The following is a 15,659-nucleotide window of genomic DNA, read 5'->3' on the forward strand; positions in this document are numbered from 1 at the left end:
GGGCTATGGCTGATGGAACTAGTAAATAATGCACAAAATGGCATTTTAAAACGAAAACTGGTATGGATTTCTTCATTACTAACATCTCTATGGATGTCTAAGCTCTTCTGAGTTTTCATTGTATGCATATGGGTCAGCATAAAAATGAAGGTTTATGAGGATTCAAAGGCCATGACATTTTAAAAAATGAGGCTGGTATCTCAACGGATATCTCTGGGCAGAATATTTAAATAAAGATAATTTGAAATGTGGTACAAACATTTTGAAATAAACAAATAAAGATCCTCTAAAAACGGCCACATTGTTTTTTGCTTTGCTTCAAGGACTAGCATGATGCATATAACCTTTTCCTTTTATCTTTCTTTCAGCTTCTTACTGCTTCTGATTAGTGACCTCAATTGAGACTCATTGCTCATCGCAAAGACTGCTAATGGATTGTTTGAGCCTGAATGTGTTAGGATGGAATATTTCTTCTTCTCAGATTCAAGGCCAGTTTTTTTCCACCCCGAGTCCATTCTACCCAGAGTTCTAGATGATGATGGTCAGGTTATTCAAGATAATGATTATGTTTTCTAGATGATTTAAAATGAAGTTCAACTTTTATTATCTTCCCTATAATGATATTTGTAGTCTTTATGTTCAATAACAAGCTGTCAGGCCGCCTCAATTTAAGCCAAGGCATTTTCTTATCAAAACCCATCACAGAAAAAGATACAATCATGAAACCACAGATTCTTGTAGCTCTTCACAGTGAACTTTAACTATGAATAACCTCTTGGATTATTAGCTGATTGTGATTACGTTTATATTATTTGCTCACATGCTTTGTCACTTTAGAGCCCTGAAAACCCTGCTCATTGTTGCTAGGAGATGGGTGGCTATGGCAACAGTGTGGGTCAGAGCCAGATGGAATGCCTAAAGCATAATCAGGTTTAGGCTCTTTTTTGATCTCCAAATGACTCCACGGCAGTCCTGAGCACGGAAGCCCCAAATCACTGCCTCTTCAGCTTGTTTCAAAAGGTATGCCACATGGTTTCTCCTCACACATCAGCTCTCCCCACTAACAAGTGTCTTTCTGGTGCTTAACTAGACACCAAGAGTTGTCTGAAAAAGAAAAAAGCTGGATAACAAGGGGGATTATCACTATTTAACTGTGTTTTCATACTGTTATTAATTTAGTTCAGATCTAGTGCCATATGCTTCTCTTCATCATTCCACTGAACTCCTAGTGACTTCCATGGAAGTTCCACACAAAGAATGAGGGCGACATATGGTTCTAATAGTGGTTTGTTCATTCCTCTAAGATTGATGGGTATTTTAAAGACATTAATCATTATATTTAAGACACCCTTTAATTTCTTCAGAAGGCCGGATCTTCACTGATTTATAGGAGTCCTTACCACACAGCCATACCTACTTTGCTTTTCTTTTAAAACTTGGCATCAAGAGAAAAATATTGACATGTTCCTCTTATAATAAAGTAAAAATGTAACAAATTAAAGTTATAAATAATGGTAGTAATTTATCTATTATTCTAAAAATAACTTGTTTATTGGACCACAAAAGTCCTAAGCAATTTATTCATCATTTTCATTGTGTCTTTCTTCCTCAGGAAATTCCCCCTCTTACCTACAACAAATCCACACTCTGGGCCTCGTCATTTTCCACCTGGACCCCATCAATCCAGCCAGCATAATTTATTCCCCTACACAAATCTTTCCTCTGATCAGATCAGAAGAATTATCTCATTACCTCTCCCTTCCTAGTCTCACCCCTTGCAACTATTCCCGCACACAGATTATCTCTATTTCTCTATCTTTGCTCCTGCCATGTCCTAAAATGCCTTTTTCCATCTTGAATACTCATATTTGTTCAAATATTTATCAGGTACCCTCTAGGTACCTGGCCCCTGTGCTAGGTGCTAGTATCTAAAAAGAGCATGAGAGCTCCACACCATCTAACAAAGGTAACGGATTCATAAAAATTAACAATGGATGTTGTTTTTGAAGTCACTTATTTACTACATGCAAGACTCATTTAGACACTATTCCTTATTTAGTGCTCATAATAACCCTATGTCGTTATTATCATTCACAACCAACAGATGAAGGTACTCAGGCTCAAGAGTATAAAGGATTTGCCCAAGGTCAAAGAGCCCAGTAGCAGCAAAATGAGATTGGAACCGAAGTCTGTCTTACTTCAAAAATGACACCAATTACTCTATTGTTGATGAGATATTTCAATAATGTAAATGTGTATTATTCCAGGCTAGAAGCCACTAAGGGAGACAGTGATCAGCTCCATTTGGGAGGGTCAGGGAGGAGTTCCTAGGGACAAGGATGAAATTAACTTATAAATAAGGAGTTTGACAGTGAACATAGTAGAAAAAGGACGTTTTAGGACAGGAGATAAATGATAAACTTAGAACTTAAAGCCCTTTTTAGCTTCTTTTGATATCAGTCCTCTCCGTTCTCCCATTTTCCTTTCTCAAAGTGCAAGTCAATATCTACCACTTCCATAATGCTGCTAATCTGCGTGTTAACCCTTGTTCATCTCTTTCTCTTCTAAACCCTGATGCCACTTGTTTTGCAGCAGCCCCTTACACCTTTATCAGTTACTGTCTTGTGTTGCTCTCAGTTTTCTGGACCATACAAAAGTGGAGGGCAACGGTCACACCTTTGATCTATTTTGTATCTTCCAAAGCTGTGTCAGAAACATACTAGATGATCCATGCATGCCACTTCTTGGCCATAACTCTTCACATCTGTATTTGGCTTTATAGTTTGTAAATTCTTTCATTTATGTAGTCTTCTTAGATCCTCAAGATAACTCAGTGAAGTATGCTTGCTTGCTGTTTTTAATCTCAACTTAACAGATTTAAGGAAATGGTAATTGAATAGGTAATTGCAAAACCCAGGGTCACCCAGGTGATAAATGATACATCCAGGAAAAGAATGTGTTCTCTCCCCTATGCAAATGATTGATAGGTGGATTGACTTCCATGCTTTAGCAGATGTGTCAAATTTCACATCCGCATTAACACTTCTAATCCTGTAACGTAATTCTGTCTTTTTATAGATGTCAAACTGGTTTTATCTCAGAAAAGGGAACTGCAAAATACTTTACTTATGCTATTAAACCATTTTGATAGTTGAACCTTGGGCAAAAAAACAGATTTTTGAAATTGTGTGTAAAGTAGCATAGTGGCTAGTCTCATTCACATGAGATTCCTGGAAGAACCAGTCATACTGACTGTAAACAGCAGGTGAGTATTTCTCAGCCATCTGCTGACTTATCCAGTTGAGAGCCCTTGAGAAAGTCACTAACATGATCATGAATGGCATGAATGGTCCTGTGCATTAATCAAAGACTGCAGAGAAGTAACCAAATTAGGCTCTCCCTACTGAAAGCTGGGTGCACTGCCAAAGCCCAGAGGGAGGGTACAATATAGGATAAAATGTCTCCTTTATTCAATGCAAAACTTGCTTTTCCTAAAATAAAAATGACTCTCAGCTAGTGGCCCTAAGACTATCCACTAGCTGTAGTGTGTGTTCACAAACACACTTCCTGAGTGAAGGCAGGAGTCCTAAGTAAGACCTTTACAGGGCCTTCTTGGCAAAACACTGTTTTATACCATTAGAAGTGAAACCTGAAATTTCCTTGACATCTTTAACTAGTAAGCCAGCAGGTAAACATGTTATAAAGCATTCCCTGAGTCTCAGAGGGATTCTTGGATCTTCCATCTAGCCTTCTCTTCTGCCCCTGACCCAGAGACAATTCTCCAACACTGACCACAGGGACAGAATTCAAAGGAGGTATATAAGTTCCACTTACTGGTGATTTTGTTTAGCAGTGTGTCTGCATTTAACACTTTCTGCCCCCATTCCCTTCCTTCTCTGTTCACATTATTCTGCACCTGCTGTTCTATCTAGCCAATATATCAATTTCAGAGGAGGAATTTGTTGTGGACATTCTTTTTTTTTTTTTTTTTTGAGACTGAGTCTGACACTGTCACCCAGGCTGGAGTGCAGTGGTGTGATCTTGGTTCACTGCAACCTCCGCCTCCCAGGTTCAAGCAATTCTTCTGCCTCAGCCTCCTGAGTAGCTGGGATTACAGGAGCCAGCCACCTCACCCAGGTAATTTTTTGTATTTTTAGTAGAGATGGGGTTTCACTATGTTGACCAGGCTGGTCTCGAACTCCTGACCTCGTGATTCACCTGCTTCGGCCTCCCAAAGTGCTGGGATTATAGGCGTGAGCCACCATGCCCAGCCCAGGCCTTTTGTTTTAATCTCCCTACAGCCCCCTCTCCAGAATCTTGGTGCACTACTTTATGTATAATATATGTTTATAATATTACATAAATAATATTCACTAAAGGTAAGACTGTATTTAATTGAAGGGAAAGAAAAATAAAATTAATTAAAATTGGTTTTTAAAAGTATGAAAAATATCCAAACTCACTAGTAGATGACAAAAAAAGTCTTCTTTTATAGTAGACAAAAAAGTTATATACAACTTTTCCCCTATATACTTGGCAAAGATTTTTAAATTTCTTTTTTCCTTCTTTTTAAATTTATTTTTTATTTTGTAATGTGACTTCTCAGTAGTACATGCAAGAGTACCATGACCCAGGACTGCAAAAGTCACTTTATAAGTAAATTGCCAGAAGTTATTCAATCTTGACCAAATTCTTAACGGCATGCTCTTCTTGGTTTCATCACCAGATACCTGCCCCAGAAATCTCACATCTTATCCTGGACTTTGTCACAACAGCTTTCTAATTTTCACCTGTTCCAGTCTCTTTTGATTCTGGTGGTGATTTATTCCTCTCTACTGGAGTTCTCAGCCATCTAGTCCATACAAACTGCACCAAAACACAAGAGAGATCAGAGCCCCGCTTTGTACATGGCCTGCTCCCCGTCCATTCCAGTTTCCTGCCCTCTACTGGCCATGACGGTCATCACAGTGCCCTCCTCATTCCTAACTTTTAAATACACTTGAGACTGCCTGATTAATCTTGCACTAAGAAAAACAAAACAAAACAAACAAAAAACAAAAACAAAACACTCACATACACTGTTTTTAATGCTTGAAAAGTACCGGAACAATTATTTTTTCAACCAATGTAACCCAGGTGTGGGATATTTTGGGGATGGGGGTGGCAGGGAGAGGAGGGGTGAAAATCCTCCTGTATCCGCAAATAAGTTATTGGCAGAAAGGCATTAACGTGAGTTACAAAGACTTCAATTAGTTCTCAAAATACCTCTTTCTTACACTGCCTTCTCTGCAATTTTTTTTCAATGAAGAATACATTGCGTTCTTCCTTGGAAGGCCACGGAAGCAAGAAATGAGATGAAAGCCGCACACGTAGTGTGCATCCATGTTACCTTGGAAATTATTGAATGTGCTTCTCCCAGAGTTTCCTTTCCTTTGAGTTTCAAGCTGTTATAAATGTTACTTTCCATAGACTACTAAAGATCTCTTTAAAGTGACCTGTCCATTTTCAAATCATCAAACCTATTTTTTAAAGATGGCAGGAATATTTTGTCACAGCATTTAAAAATACATCTTGATAGAACTATTATAGTAGCGTGCATGGCTGAGTTTTCTAAATTGCATTCTGCAAGTCTCATTTTTATTTATGTCAAATTGAAAATACAAATTTTAAATACAAATGAAACTTCTCTGGTCTGAATGTTTGTGTCTTTCCAACATTCTTAAGTTGAAATTCTAACCCCCAAAAAAACTTACCACGGGAGGAGCCAAGATGGCCAAATAGGAACAGCTCCGGTCTACAGCTCCCAGCGTGAGCGACGCAGAAGACGGGTGATTTCTGCATTTCCATCTGAGGTACCAGGTTCATCTCACTAGGGAGTGCCAGACAGTGGGCGCAGGTCAGTGGGTGCGCGCACCGTGCGCAAGCCGAAGCAGGGTGAGGCATTGCCTCACTCGGGAAGCGGAAGGGGTCACGGAGTTCCCTTTCCGAGTCAAAGAAAGGGGTGATGGACAACACCTGGCAAATCGGGTCACTCCCACCCGAATACTGCGCTTTTCCGATGGGATTAAAAAACGGCGCACCACAAGATTATATCCTGCACCTGGCTCGGAGGGTCCTACGCCCACGGAGTCTCGCTGATTGCTAGCACAGCAGTCTCAGATCAAACTGCAAGCGGCAGCGAGGCTGGGGGAGGGGCGCCCGCCATTGCCCAGGCTCGCTTAGGTAAACAAAGCAGCAGGGAAGCTCCAACTGGGTGGAGCCCACCACAGCTCAAGGAGGCCTGCCTGCCTCTGTAGGCTCCACCTCTGGGGGCAGGGCACAGACAAACAAAAAGCAGTAACCTCTACAGACTTAAATGTCCCTGTCTGACAGCTTTGAAGAGAGCAGTGGTTCTCCCAGCACGCAGCTGGAGATCAGAGAACCGGCAGACTGCCTCCTCAAGTGGGTCCCTGACCCCTGACCCCTGAGCAGCCTAACTGGGAGGCACCCCCCAGCAGGGGCACACTGACACCTCACACGGCAGGGTATTCCAACAGACCTGCAGCTGAGGGTCCTGTCTGTTAGCAGGAAAACTAACAAACAGAAAGGACATCCACACCAAAAACCCATCTGTACATCACCATCATCAAAGACCAAAAGTAGATAAAACTACAAAGATGGGGAAAAAACAGAACAGAAAAACTGGAAACTCTAGAAAGCAGAGCACCTCTCCTCCTCCAAAGGAACGCAGTTCCTCACCAGCAACGGAACAAAGCTGGATGGAGAATGACTTTGACGAGCTGAGAGAAGAAGGCTTCAGACGATCAAATTACTCTGAGCTACGGGAGGACATTCAAACCAAAGGCAAAGAAGTTGAAAACTTTGAAAAAAATTTAGAAGAATGTATAACTAGAATAACCAATACAGAGAAGTGCTTAAAGGGGCTGATGGAGCTGAAAACCAAGGCTCGAGAACTACGTGAAGAATGCAGAAGCCTCAGGAGCTGATGCGATCAACTGGAAGAAAGGGTATCAGCGATGGAAGATGAAATGAATGAAATGAAGCGAGAAGGGAAGTTTAGAGAAAAAAGAATAAAAAGAAATGAGCAAAGCCTCCAAGAAATATGGGACTATGTGAAAAGACCAAATCTACGTCTGATTGGTGTACCTGAAAGTGATGGGGAGAATGGAACCCAGTTGGAAAACACTCTGCAGGATATTATCCAGAAGAACTTCCCCAATCTAGCAAGGCAGGCCAACGTTCAAATTCAGGAAATACAGAGAACGCCACAAAGATACTCCTCGAGAAGAGCAACTCCAAGACACATAATTGTCAGATTCACCAAAGTTGAAATGAAGAAAAAAATGTTAAGGGCAGCCAGAGAGAAAGGTGGGGTTACCCTCAAAGGGAAGCCCATCAGACTAACAGCGGATCTCTTGGCAGAAACCCTACAAGCCAGAAGAGAGTGGGGGCCAATATTCAACATTCTTAAAGACAAGAATTTTCAACCCAGAATTTCATATCCAGCCAAACTAAGCTTCATAAGCGAAGGAGAAATAAAATACTTAACAGACAAGCAAATGCTGAGAGATTTTGTCACCACCAGGCCTGCCCTAAAAGAGCTCCTGAAGGAAGCACTAAACATGGAAAGGAACAACTGGTACCAGCCACTGCAAAATCATGCCAAAATGTAAAGACCATCAAGACTAGGAAGAAACTGCATCAACTAACAAGCAAAATAACCAGCTAACATCATAATGACAGGATCAAATTCACACATAACAATATTAACTTTAAATGTCAATGGACTAAATGCTCCAATTAAAAGGCACAGACTGGCAAACTGGATAAAGAGTCAAGACCCATCAGTGTGCTGTATTCAGGAAACCCATCTCACGTGCAGAGACACACATAGGCTCAAAATAAAAGGATGGAGGAAGATCTACCAAGCCAATGGAAAACAAAAAAAAGGCAGGGGTTGCAATCCTAGTCTCTGATAAAAGAGACTTTAAACCAACAAAGATCAAAAGAGACAAAGAAGGCCATTACATAATGGTAAAGGGATCAATTCAACAAGAAGAGCTAACTATCCTAAATATATATGCACCCAATACAGGAGCACCAAGATTCATAAAGCAAGTCCTGAGTGACCTACAAAGAGACTTAGACTCCCACACAATAATAATGGTAGACTTTAACACCCGATTGTCAACATTAGACAGATCAACGAGACAGAAAGTCAACAAGGATACCCAGGAATTGAACTCAGCTCTGCACCAAGCAGACCTAATAGACATCTACAGAACTCTCCACCCCAAATCAACAGAATATACATTCTTTTCAGCACCACACCACACCTATTCCAAAATTGACCACATAGTTGGAAGTAAAGCACTCCTCAGCAAATGTAAAAGAACAGAGATTATAACAAACCATCTCTCAGATCACAGTGCAATCAAACTAGAACTCAGGATTAAGAATCTCACTCAAAACCGCTCAACTACATGGAAACTGAACAACCTGCTTCTGAATGACTACTGGGTACATAACGAAATGAAGGCAGAAATAAAGATGTTCTTTGAAACCAACGAGAACGAAGACACAACATACCAGAATCTCTGGGATGCATTCAAAGCAGTGTGTAGAGGGAAATTTATAGCACTAAATGCCCACAAGAGACAGCAGGAAAGATCCAAAATTGACATCCTAACATCACAATTAAAAGAACTAGAAAAGCAAGAGCAAACACATTCAAAAGCTAGCAGAAGGCAAGAAATAACTAAAATCAGAGCAGAACTGAAGGCAATAGAGACACAAAAAACCCTTCAAAAAATTAATAAATCCAGGAGCTGGTTTTTTGAAAGGATCAACAAAATTGATAGACCGCTAGCAAGACTAATAAAGAAAAAAAGAGAGAAGAATCTAATAGACGCAATAAAAAATGATAAAGGGGATATCACCACCGATCCCACAGAAATACAAACTACCATCAGAGAATACTACAAACACCTCTACGCAAATAAACTGGAAAATCTAGAAGAAATGGATAAATTCCTGGACACATACACTCTCCCAAGACTAAACCAGGAAGAAGTTGAATCTCTGAACAGACCAATAACAGGATCTGAAATTGTGGCAATAATCAATAGCTTACCAACCAAAAAGAGTCCAGGACCAGATGGATTCACAGCTGAATTCTACCAGAGGTACAACGAGGAACTGGTACCATTCCTTCTGAAACTATTCCAATCAATAGAAAAAGAGGGAATCCTCCCTAACTCATTTTATGAGGCCAGCATCATCCTGATACCAAAGCCTGGCAGAGACACAACAAAAAAAGAGAATTTTAGACCAATATCCTTGATGAACATTGATGCAAAAATCCTCAATAAAATACTGGCAAAACGAATCCAGCAGCACATCAAAAAGCTTATCCAACATGATCAAGTGGGCTTCATCCCTGGGATGCAAGGCTGGTTCAATATATGCAAATCAGTAAATGTAATCCAGCATATAAACAGAGCCAAAGACAAAAACCACATTATTATCTCAATAGATGCAGAAAAAGCCTTTGACAAAATTCAACAACTCTTCATGCTAAAAACTCTCAATAAATTAGGTATTGATGGGACGTATTTCAAAATAATAAGAGCTATCTATTACAAACCCACCGCCAATATCATACTGAATGGGCAAAAACTGGAAGCATTCCCTTTGAAAACTGGCACAAGACAGGGATGCCCTCTCTCACCACTCCTATTCAACATAGTGTTGGAAGTTCTGGCCAGGGCAATTAGGCAGGAGAAGGAAATAAAGGGTATTCAATTAGGAAAAGAGGAAGTCAAATTGTCCCTGTTTGCAGACGACATGATTGTATATCTAGAAAACCCCATTGTCTCAGCCCAAAATCTCCTTAAGCTGATAAGCAACTTCAGCAAAGTCTCAGGTTACAAAATCAATGTACAAAAATCACAAGCATTCTTATACACCAATGACAGACAAACAGAGAGCCAAATCTTGAGTGAACTCCCATTCACAATTGCTTTAAAGAGAATAAAATACCTAGGAATCCAACTTACAAGGGATGTGAAGGACCTCTTCAAGGAGAACTACAAACCACTGCTCAAGGAAATAAAAGAGGATACAAACAAATGGAAGAACATTCCATGTTCATGGGTAGGAAGAATCAATATCGTGAAAATGGCCATACTGCCCAAGGTAATTTACAGATTCCATGCCATCCCCATCAAGCTACCAATGACTTCCTTCACAGAATTGGAAAAAACTACTTTAAAGTTCTCATATGGAACCAAAAAAGAGCCTGCGTTGCCAAGTCAATCCTAAGCCAAAAGAACAAAGCTGGAGGCATCACACTACCTGACTTCAAACTATACTACAAGGCTACAGTAACCAAAACAGCATGGTACTGGTATCAAAACAGAGATATAGATCAATGGAACAGAACAGAGCCCTCAGAAATAATGTCGCATATCTACAACTATCTGATCTTTGACAAACCTGAGAAAAACAAGAAATGGGGAAAGGATTCCCTATTTAATAAATGGTGCTGGGAAAACTGGCTAGCCGTATGTAGAAAGCTGAAACTGGATCCCTTCCTTACACCTTATACAAAAATCAATTCAAGATGGATTAAAGACTTACATGTTAGACCTAAAACCATAAAAACCCTTGAAGAAAACCTAGGCAATATCATTCAGGACATAGGCATGGGCAACGACTTCATGTCTAAAACACCAAAAGCAATGGCAACAAAAGACAAAATTGACAAATGAGATCTAATTAAACTAAAGAGCTTCTGCACAGCAGAAGAAACCACCATCAGAGTGAACAGGCAACCTACAGAGTGGGAGAAAATTTTTGCAACCTACTCATCTGACAAAGGGCTAATATTCAGAATCTACAATGAACTCAAACAAATTTACAAGAAAAAAAACAAACAACCCCATCAAAAAGTGGGCGAAGGACATGAACAGACACTTCTCAAAAGAAGACATTTATGCAGCCAAAAAACACATGAAAAAATGCTCATCATCACTGGCCATCAGAGAAATGCAAATCAAAACCACAATGAGATACCATCTCACACCAGTTAGAATGGCAATCATTCAAAAGTCAGGAAACAACAGGTGCTGGAGAGGATGTGGAGAAATAGGAACACTTTTACACTGTTGGTGGGACTGTAAACTAGTTCAACCATTGTGGAAGTCAGTGTGGTGATTCCTCAGGGATCTAGAACTAGAAATACCATTTGACCCAGCCATCCCATTACTGGGTATATACCCAAAGGACTATAAATCATGCTGCTAGAAAGACACATGCACACGTATGTTTATTGTGGCATTATTCACAATAGCAAAGGCTTGGAACCAACCCAAATGTCCAACAATGATAGACTGGATTAAGAAAATGTGGCACATATACACCATGGAATACTATGCAGCCATAAAAAGTGATGAGTTCATGTCCTTTGTAGGGACATGGATGAAATTGGAAAACATCATTCTCAGTAAACTATCGCAAGAACAAAAAACCAAACACCGCATATTCTCACTCATAGGTGGGAATTGAACAATGAGATCACATGGACACAGGAAGGGGAATATCACACTCTGGGGACTGTTGTGGGGTGGGGGGAGGGGGGAGGGATAGCATTGGGAGATATACCTAATGCTAGATGACGAGTTAGTGGGTGCAGCGCACCAGCATGGCACATGTATACATATGTAACTAACCTGCACAATGTGCACATGTACCCTAAAACTTAAAGTATAATAATAAAAAAAAAGAAATTCTAACCCCCAATGTGATGGGTATTAGAAGGTGGGGATTTAGCGAATTATTGTCCTTATAAAAAGAAAGCCCAGAGAGATCCCTTGCCCCTTTCACCATGTGAGGACACAGTGAGAAGGCACCATCTGTGGACCAGAAAGCTCTCCCTCACGAGACAGTGAATCTGCAAACACCTTCATTTTGGACATCTCAGCATCCACAACAATGAGTAATGAATTTCTTTGTTTATAAACTACCCCAGTCTGTGGTAATTTGTTACAGCAGCTCAAATGGACTAAGATAGAACCCTTAAAAACCCAACTATCACATTACATACTTGTTACAAATTGTTTCCCCACTGCCATCATATACAAAGACAGATTAAGCTCTGAGTAAATTTCTGTAACCTTTCATTTTCCTATCCAATCACTGTTCACGATAATTATAAGCAAAGGGGATTACCTAAAGGCAGATAACCAGGGGGAAAATAAGCAAACCAAAAAGAGTGTATAATCTTCATATTAGATTGAATAATTTACAGTTAACAATATATTTTGTATTGTGTTTGTAGGTTAACGTTTTTATCTGATAAAATAGTCCACTCTAAAATAGATAGCTACAGAAAATACATTTTTAAATTAGTAAGATTTATTACTATTATTCACATTGATTTAGTGTAACTTAATGATTTAGGAGAAAAAATCACTTTATATTTTAAATTTTTTTGAAAATATTATACAAAATGGTCTTCATAGCACAAAAATGAGGTTTCAAATTGGTTTTGGTTCATAAAGATGGCTCAATTTTTACAAGTGGGTGTGTTTGTTGACCTGAACAAGAATTGGTTTTGATTCCCTTCACTATAGTTCTCAGGCATTTTTACTTTTGAGAATTCCAAGATGGTCTATGTATTTTCTTAGAAAATGAGGTTGGCAAATAAGTCACTAACTCAGTTTGTACACTGCAAATTGATAGAAAAGTAACAGTTTCTATTTATCACCTAATTTCCTCTTTAGTTTTCAATAAAATGAAAAAGTGAGCAGATTCATTCAGCAAAAGATTAAAATACATTCCCAAATAGACCTACAGGAAAATCTAATTTATAGAAAATACAACATTAGCCTCTTTAATTCTTAAAAGACTAGCCATAATTTCAAATAGTCAGTTCACTGATGCATACAAATTTTTGGCTCAGGATATATGATTACTCACCTCATATGATTGTGTGGCTTGACTTTGGCTGGCTTACTTTCAATCGATGCAGAAACATTAATATCCAGAAGTTAGTTGGAGAGTAACGTATGCCAACTAGGTATGAGGTAGTTTGTCAATAATCTTGTAACTTTCCACAATATAACCTCACCATCCTTTGATATTGACAGTTTTTGATTACAGAAATGAATTGAAATTTTTTTCTGAAGGCAATTCATCTTGGTTCTGCATGCTAAAAACCAGCAAGGTAATGCGGTGCAAAGTTACATGCCACCTCATGATTAAAGGAGTTTAATTCAAAATGTCCAAAGCAAACTTTTAATAGCACAAACAAAATCATATGTTCAAATGTCATGGACTTTGACAACTTTTCTCTCCACCGCACCAAGATAATGGACTTTGAAGCCACAGAGACATGGCTCCATCATTTGCTAACTGTGGGATCTTTGTGAAACTTACTTAACCTCCAGAACTTCATTTCCTTACTGGTAAAGTGTGGTGAAGGGTTCACAGAATTACTGGCAACTGTAAAATGAGCTAAAGAGATGAGGGGAGGCCTGAACCATTGCATGGCATATATGGATGCCCAGTAAATGTCAGTTTCACTTTCCTTATCTCCAAAATACTTTAGTAATATACCTTTAATTGTAATTTCGACCTTGCATTTTACATAAACCCCTAAGTCTGAGGTACTTTTACAATTTGGATAGCAATCTTTCCAATAAAGTTGACTGCTATCTCTTCTGTGTAATTTCAACAGCAACAGAAAGTCCCCCTGACTTTAAAAGCATTTCTGTTTGCTCTGCTCATGCCTGAAGCTTCTTTTACCAAGAATAAAGGCATTCATTCTGTAATTATAGACAAACTAAAAATATAAATTCCCTGTAGAGAGATAACGCCATGACTTAAATTCACACCAGCTTTTAGAGGACTGATAACAGAGAGTTTTCTTTGATTAATGGGGGGAGAGCAGAGGTGAACATGCAGGAGAAGTGCAATGTGGTAACCTGGGCTGGAAGAGAGTCCACAGAGGGAGGAAAATGATCTCAAAATAAGGACAAAGTCAAAGACAATTTTCAACAACCACACAAGTTTTTTCTCCAGACCAGACCCTGCAAAAGGAGATATGATTGACATCACAATGGCTTTTTCAGAAAACAACTTTTTGTCTAATAGTGGTAGAGAATCCAGTTTAAATTACAGGTGTACATTACTGATCAGACCAAGGCATTTATATGATTGGAGATGGTAACACTAGACATATGTCCACAGTGGGATAGACTCTGCTCACAGGCGCTGCTGGTAGGTAGAGCGGTGTGTGTCTTTAACATTCACTTGGTGTTATCACTTGATGTTTCCAGACCTGATTTCCCCATGGTTTGAGGAATAAATAAACTATTGAGAGTAATTTAAAGAGAAGCCACAGAAAGTATTAAGTATCAAGGTTTTCAAACCAATTGGAGTTTCTAACCCCTTACCCTATGGAATGGCTAGGGGTTCCACTGGATGCTCTAAAATTATTCTGGACACACCAAGCAGTCAACAACAACAACAAAGAAACAAAGGGAGGAAGAGTTTTTTTTCTGTTTTCAGCCCAACATCAATGGCTCTTTGTGTCATGCTTCAGCCCAAGACACATAACCCGCTGCTTTTGTCAGGTCCATAGCCTAGTGGGAAAATATCAGGTGATTTAAGCAAATTCTGAAAGCACCAAACTGTCAGACTTGAGTACTTATGGTCTTTGATTGCAAACTTACAAAGAACAAACACGATGTGTATATTCTGAACCAGCATCCTATGCATATACAGAGATTATTAAACGATAATATTTTAGAAGGCATTTAAATGTCCTCTCTGACTGTCAGGCTAAGCTACTTAAACTGTAATGCACATTTTGTCTTCATTCTGAAGTCAGTGCCTTCCTGGTGGTAAAATATTCTTCCTCATACCTCCCTCACTGAAGTTAATAAAACCTTAGTCGTCCTTTAGAACGAGGCTAAATACAATTTCGTCTTAAAGCATTTCTCTGATTATTCTGGGCAACACTTAAACTTCTTTTATAATTAAAGACAGTATGATGAGCTAGTACTTTACATTCTCATTTTTTTTCCTTGTGTTAGTCTTGATTTTAGAACCTTTTTCTCAGCTGTGTTGTCAGTTCACACAGTGAGGACCATGCCTTATCGTTCTGATACCAAGCCCATTTCCATTTATTCTTATCTCATGGTATATGATTTTTTAAAGTAATTTGATTAATTGAAATTTTGTTAGATTATTAAAATCCACATGTCACCATTTATTAGAGACACAATATTGTGTCGCCCCAAAATTCATATTTTGAAACTCTAACCCCCCAGTGTGACTACATTCGGAGACAGGGCCTGTGAGGAGCTAGGAAAAGTTAAATGAAGTTGTAAGGGTGAGACCCTTATCTGATAGGACTGATGTCCTTATAAATGGAAAAAACACTGGAGCACTTCCTCTTCACCATATGCGCGAAGGTGGCCATCTGCAAGTCAGAAAGAGAACCCTCACCAGAAACAGACCCTGTTGATCCTTGGTGTGGGAACTTTTAGCCTTCAGAACTGTCAGAAAATAAATTTCTGTTTTTTAAGCTACTTAGGCTCTAGTCTATGATATTTTGTTATGGTAGCACAAGCCTACTAATACATCACTAA

At 39.2% G+C, this 15,659-nt stretch overlaps 1 long non-coding RNA gene across 1 annotated transcript in view; it reads left to right on the forward strand.

Annotated features, from left to right (window-relative positions):
- Positions 1-888: 888 nt before the first annotated feature.
- Positions 889-15,659, forward strand: part of LOC109026821 (uncharacterized) — a 60,024-nt gene continuing 45,253 nt past the window's right edge. Inside the window, exon 1 of the long non-coding RNA XR_010133914.1 lies at positions 889-1,020. This is a non-coding gene — a long non-coding RNA (uncharacterized lncRNA). The remainder of the gene's footprint in view (positions 1,021-15,659) is intronic.

The sequence above is a fragment of the Gorilla gorilla genome, chromosome 4 (assembly GCF_029281585.2).
Source record: "Gorilla gorilla gorilla isolate KB3781 chromosome 4, NHGRI_mGorGor1-v2.1_pri, whole genome shotgun sequence".
Lineage (NCBI taxonomy): Eukaryota > Metazoa > Chordata > Mammalia > Primates > Hominidae > Gorilla > Gorilla gorilla.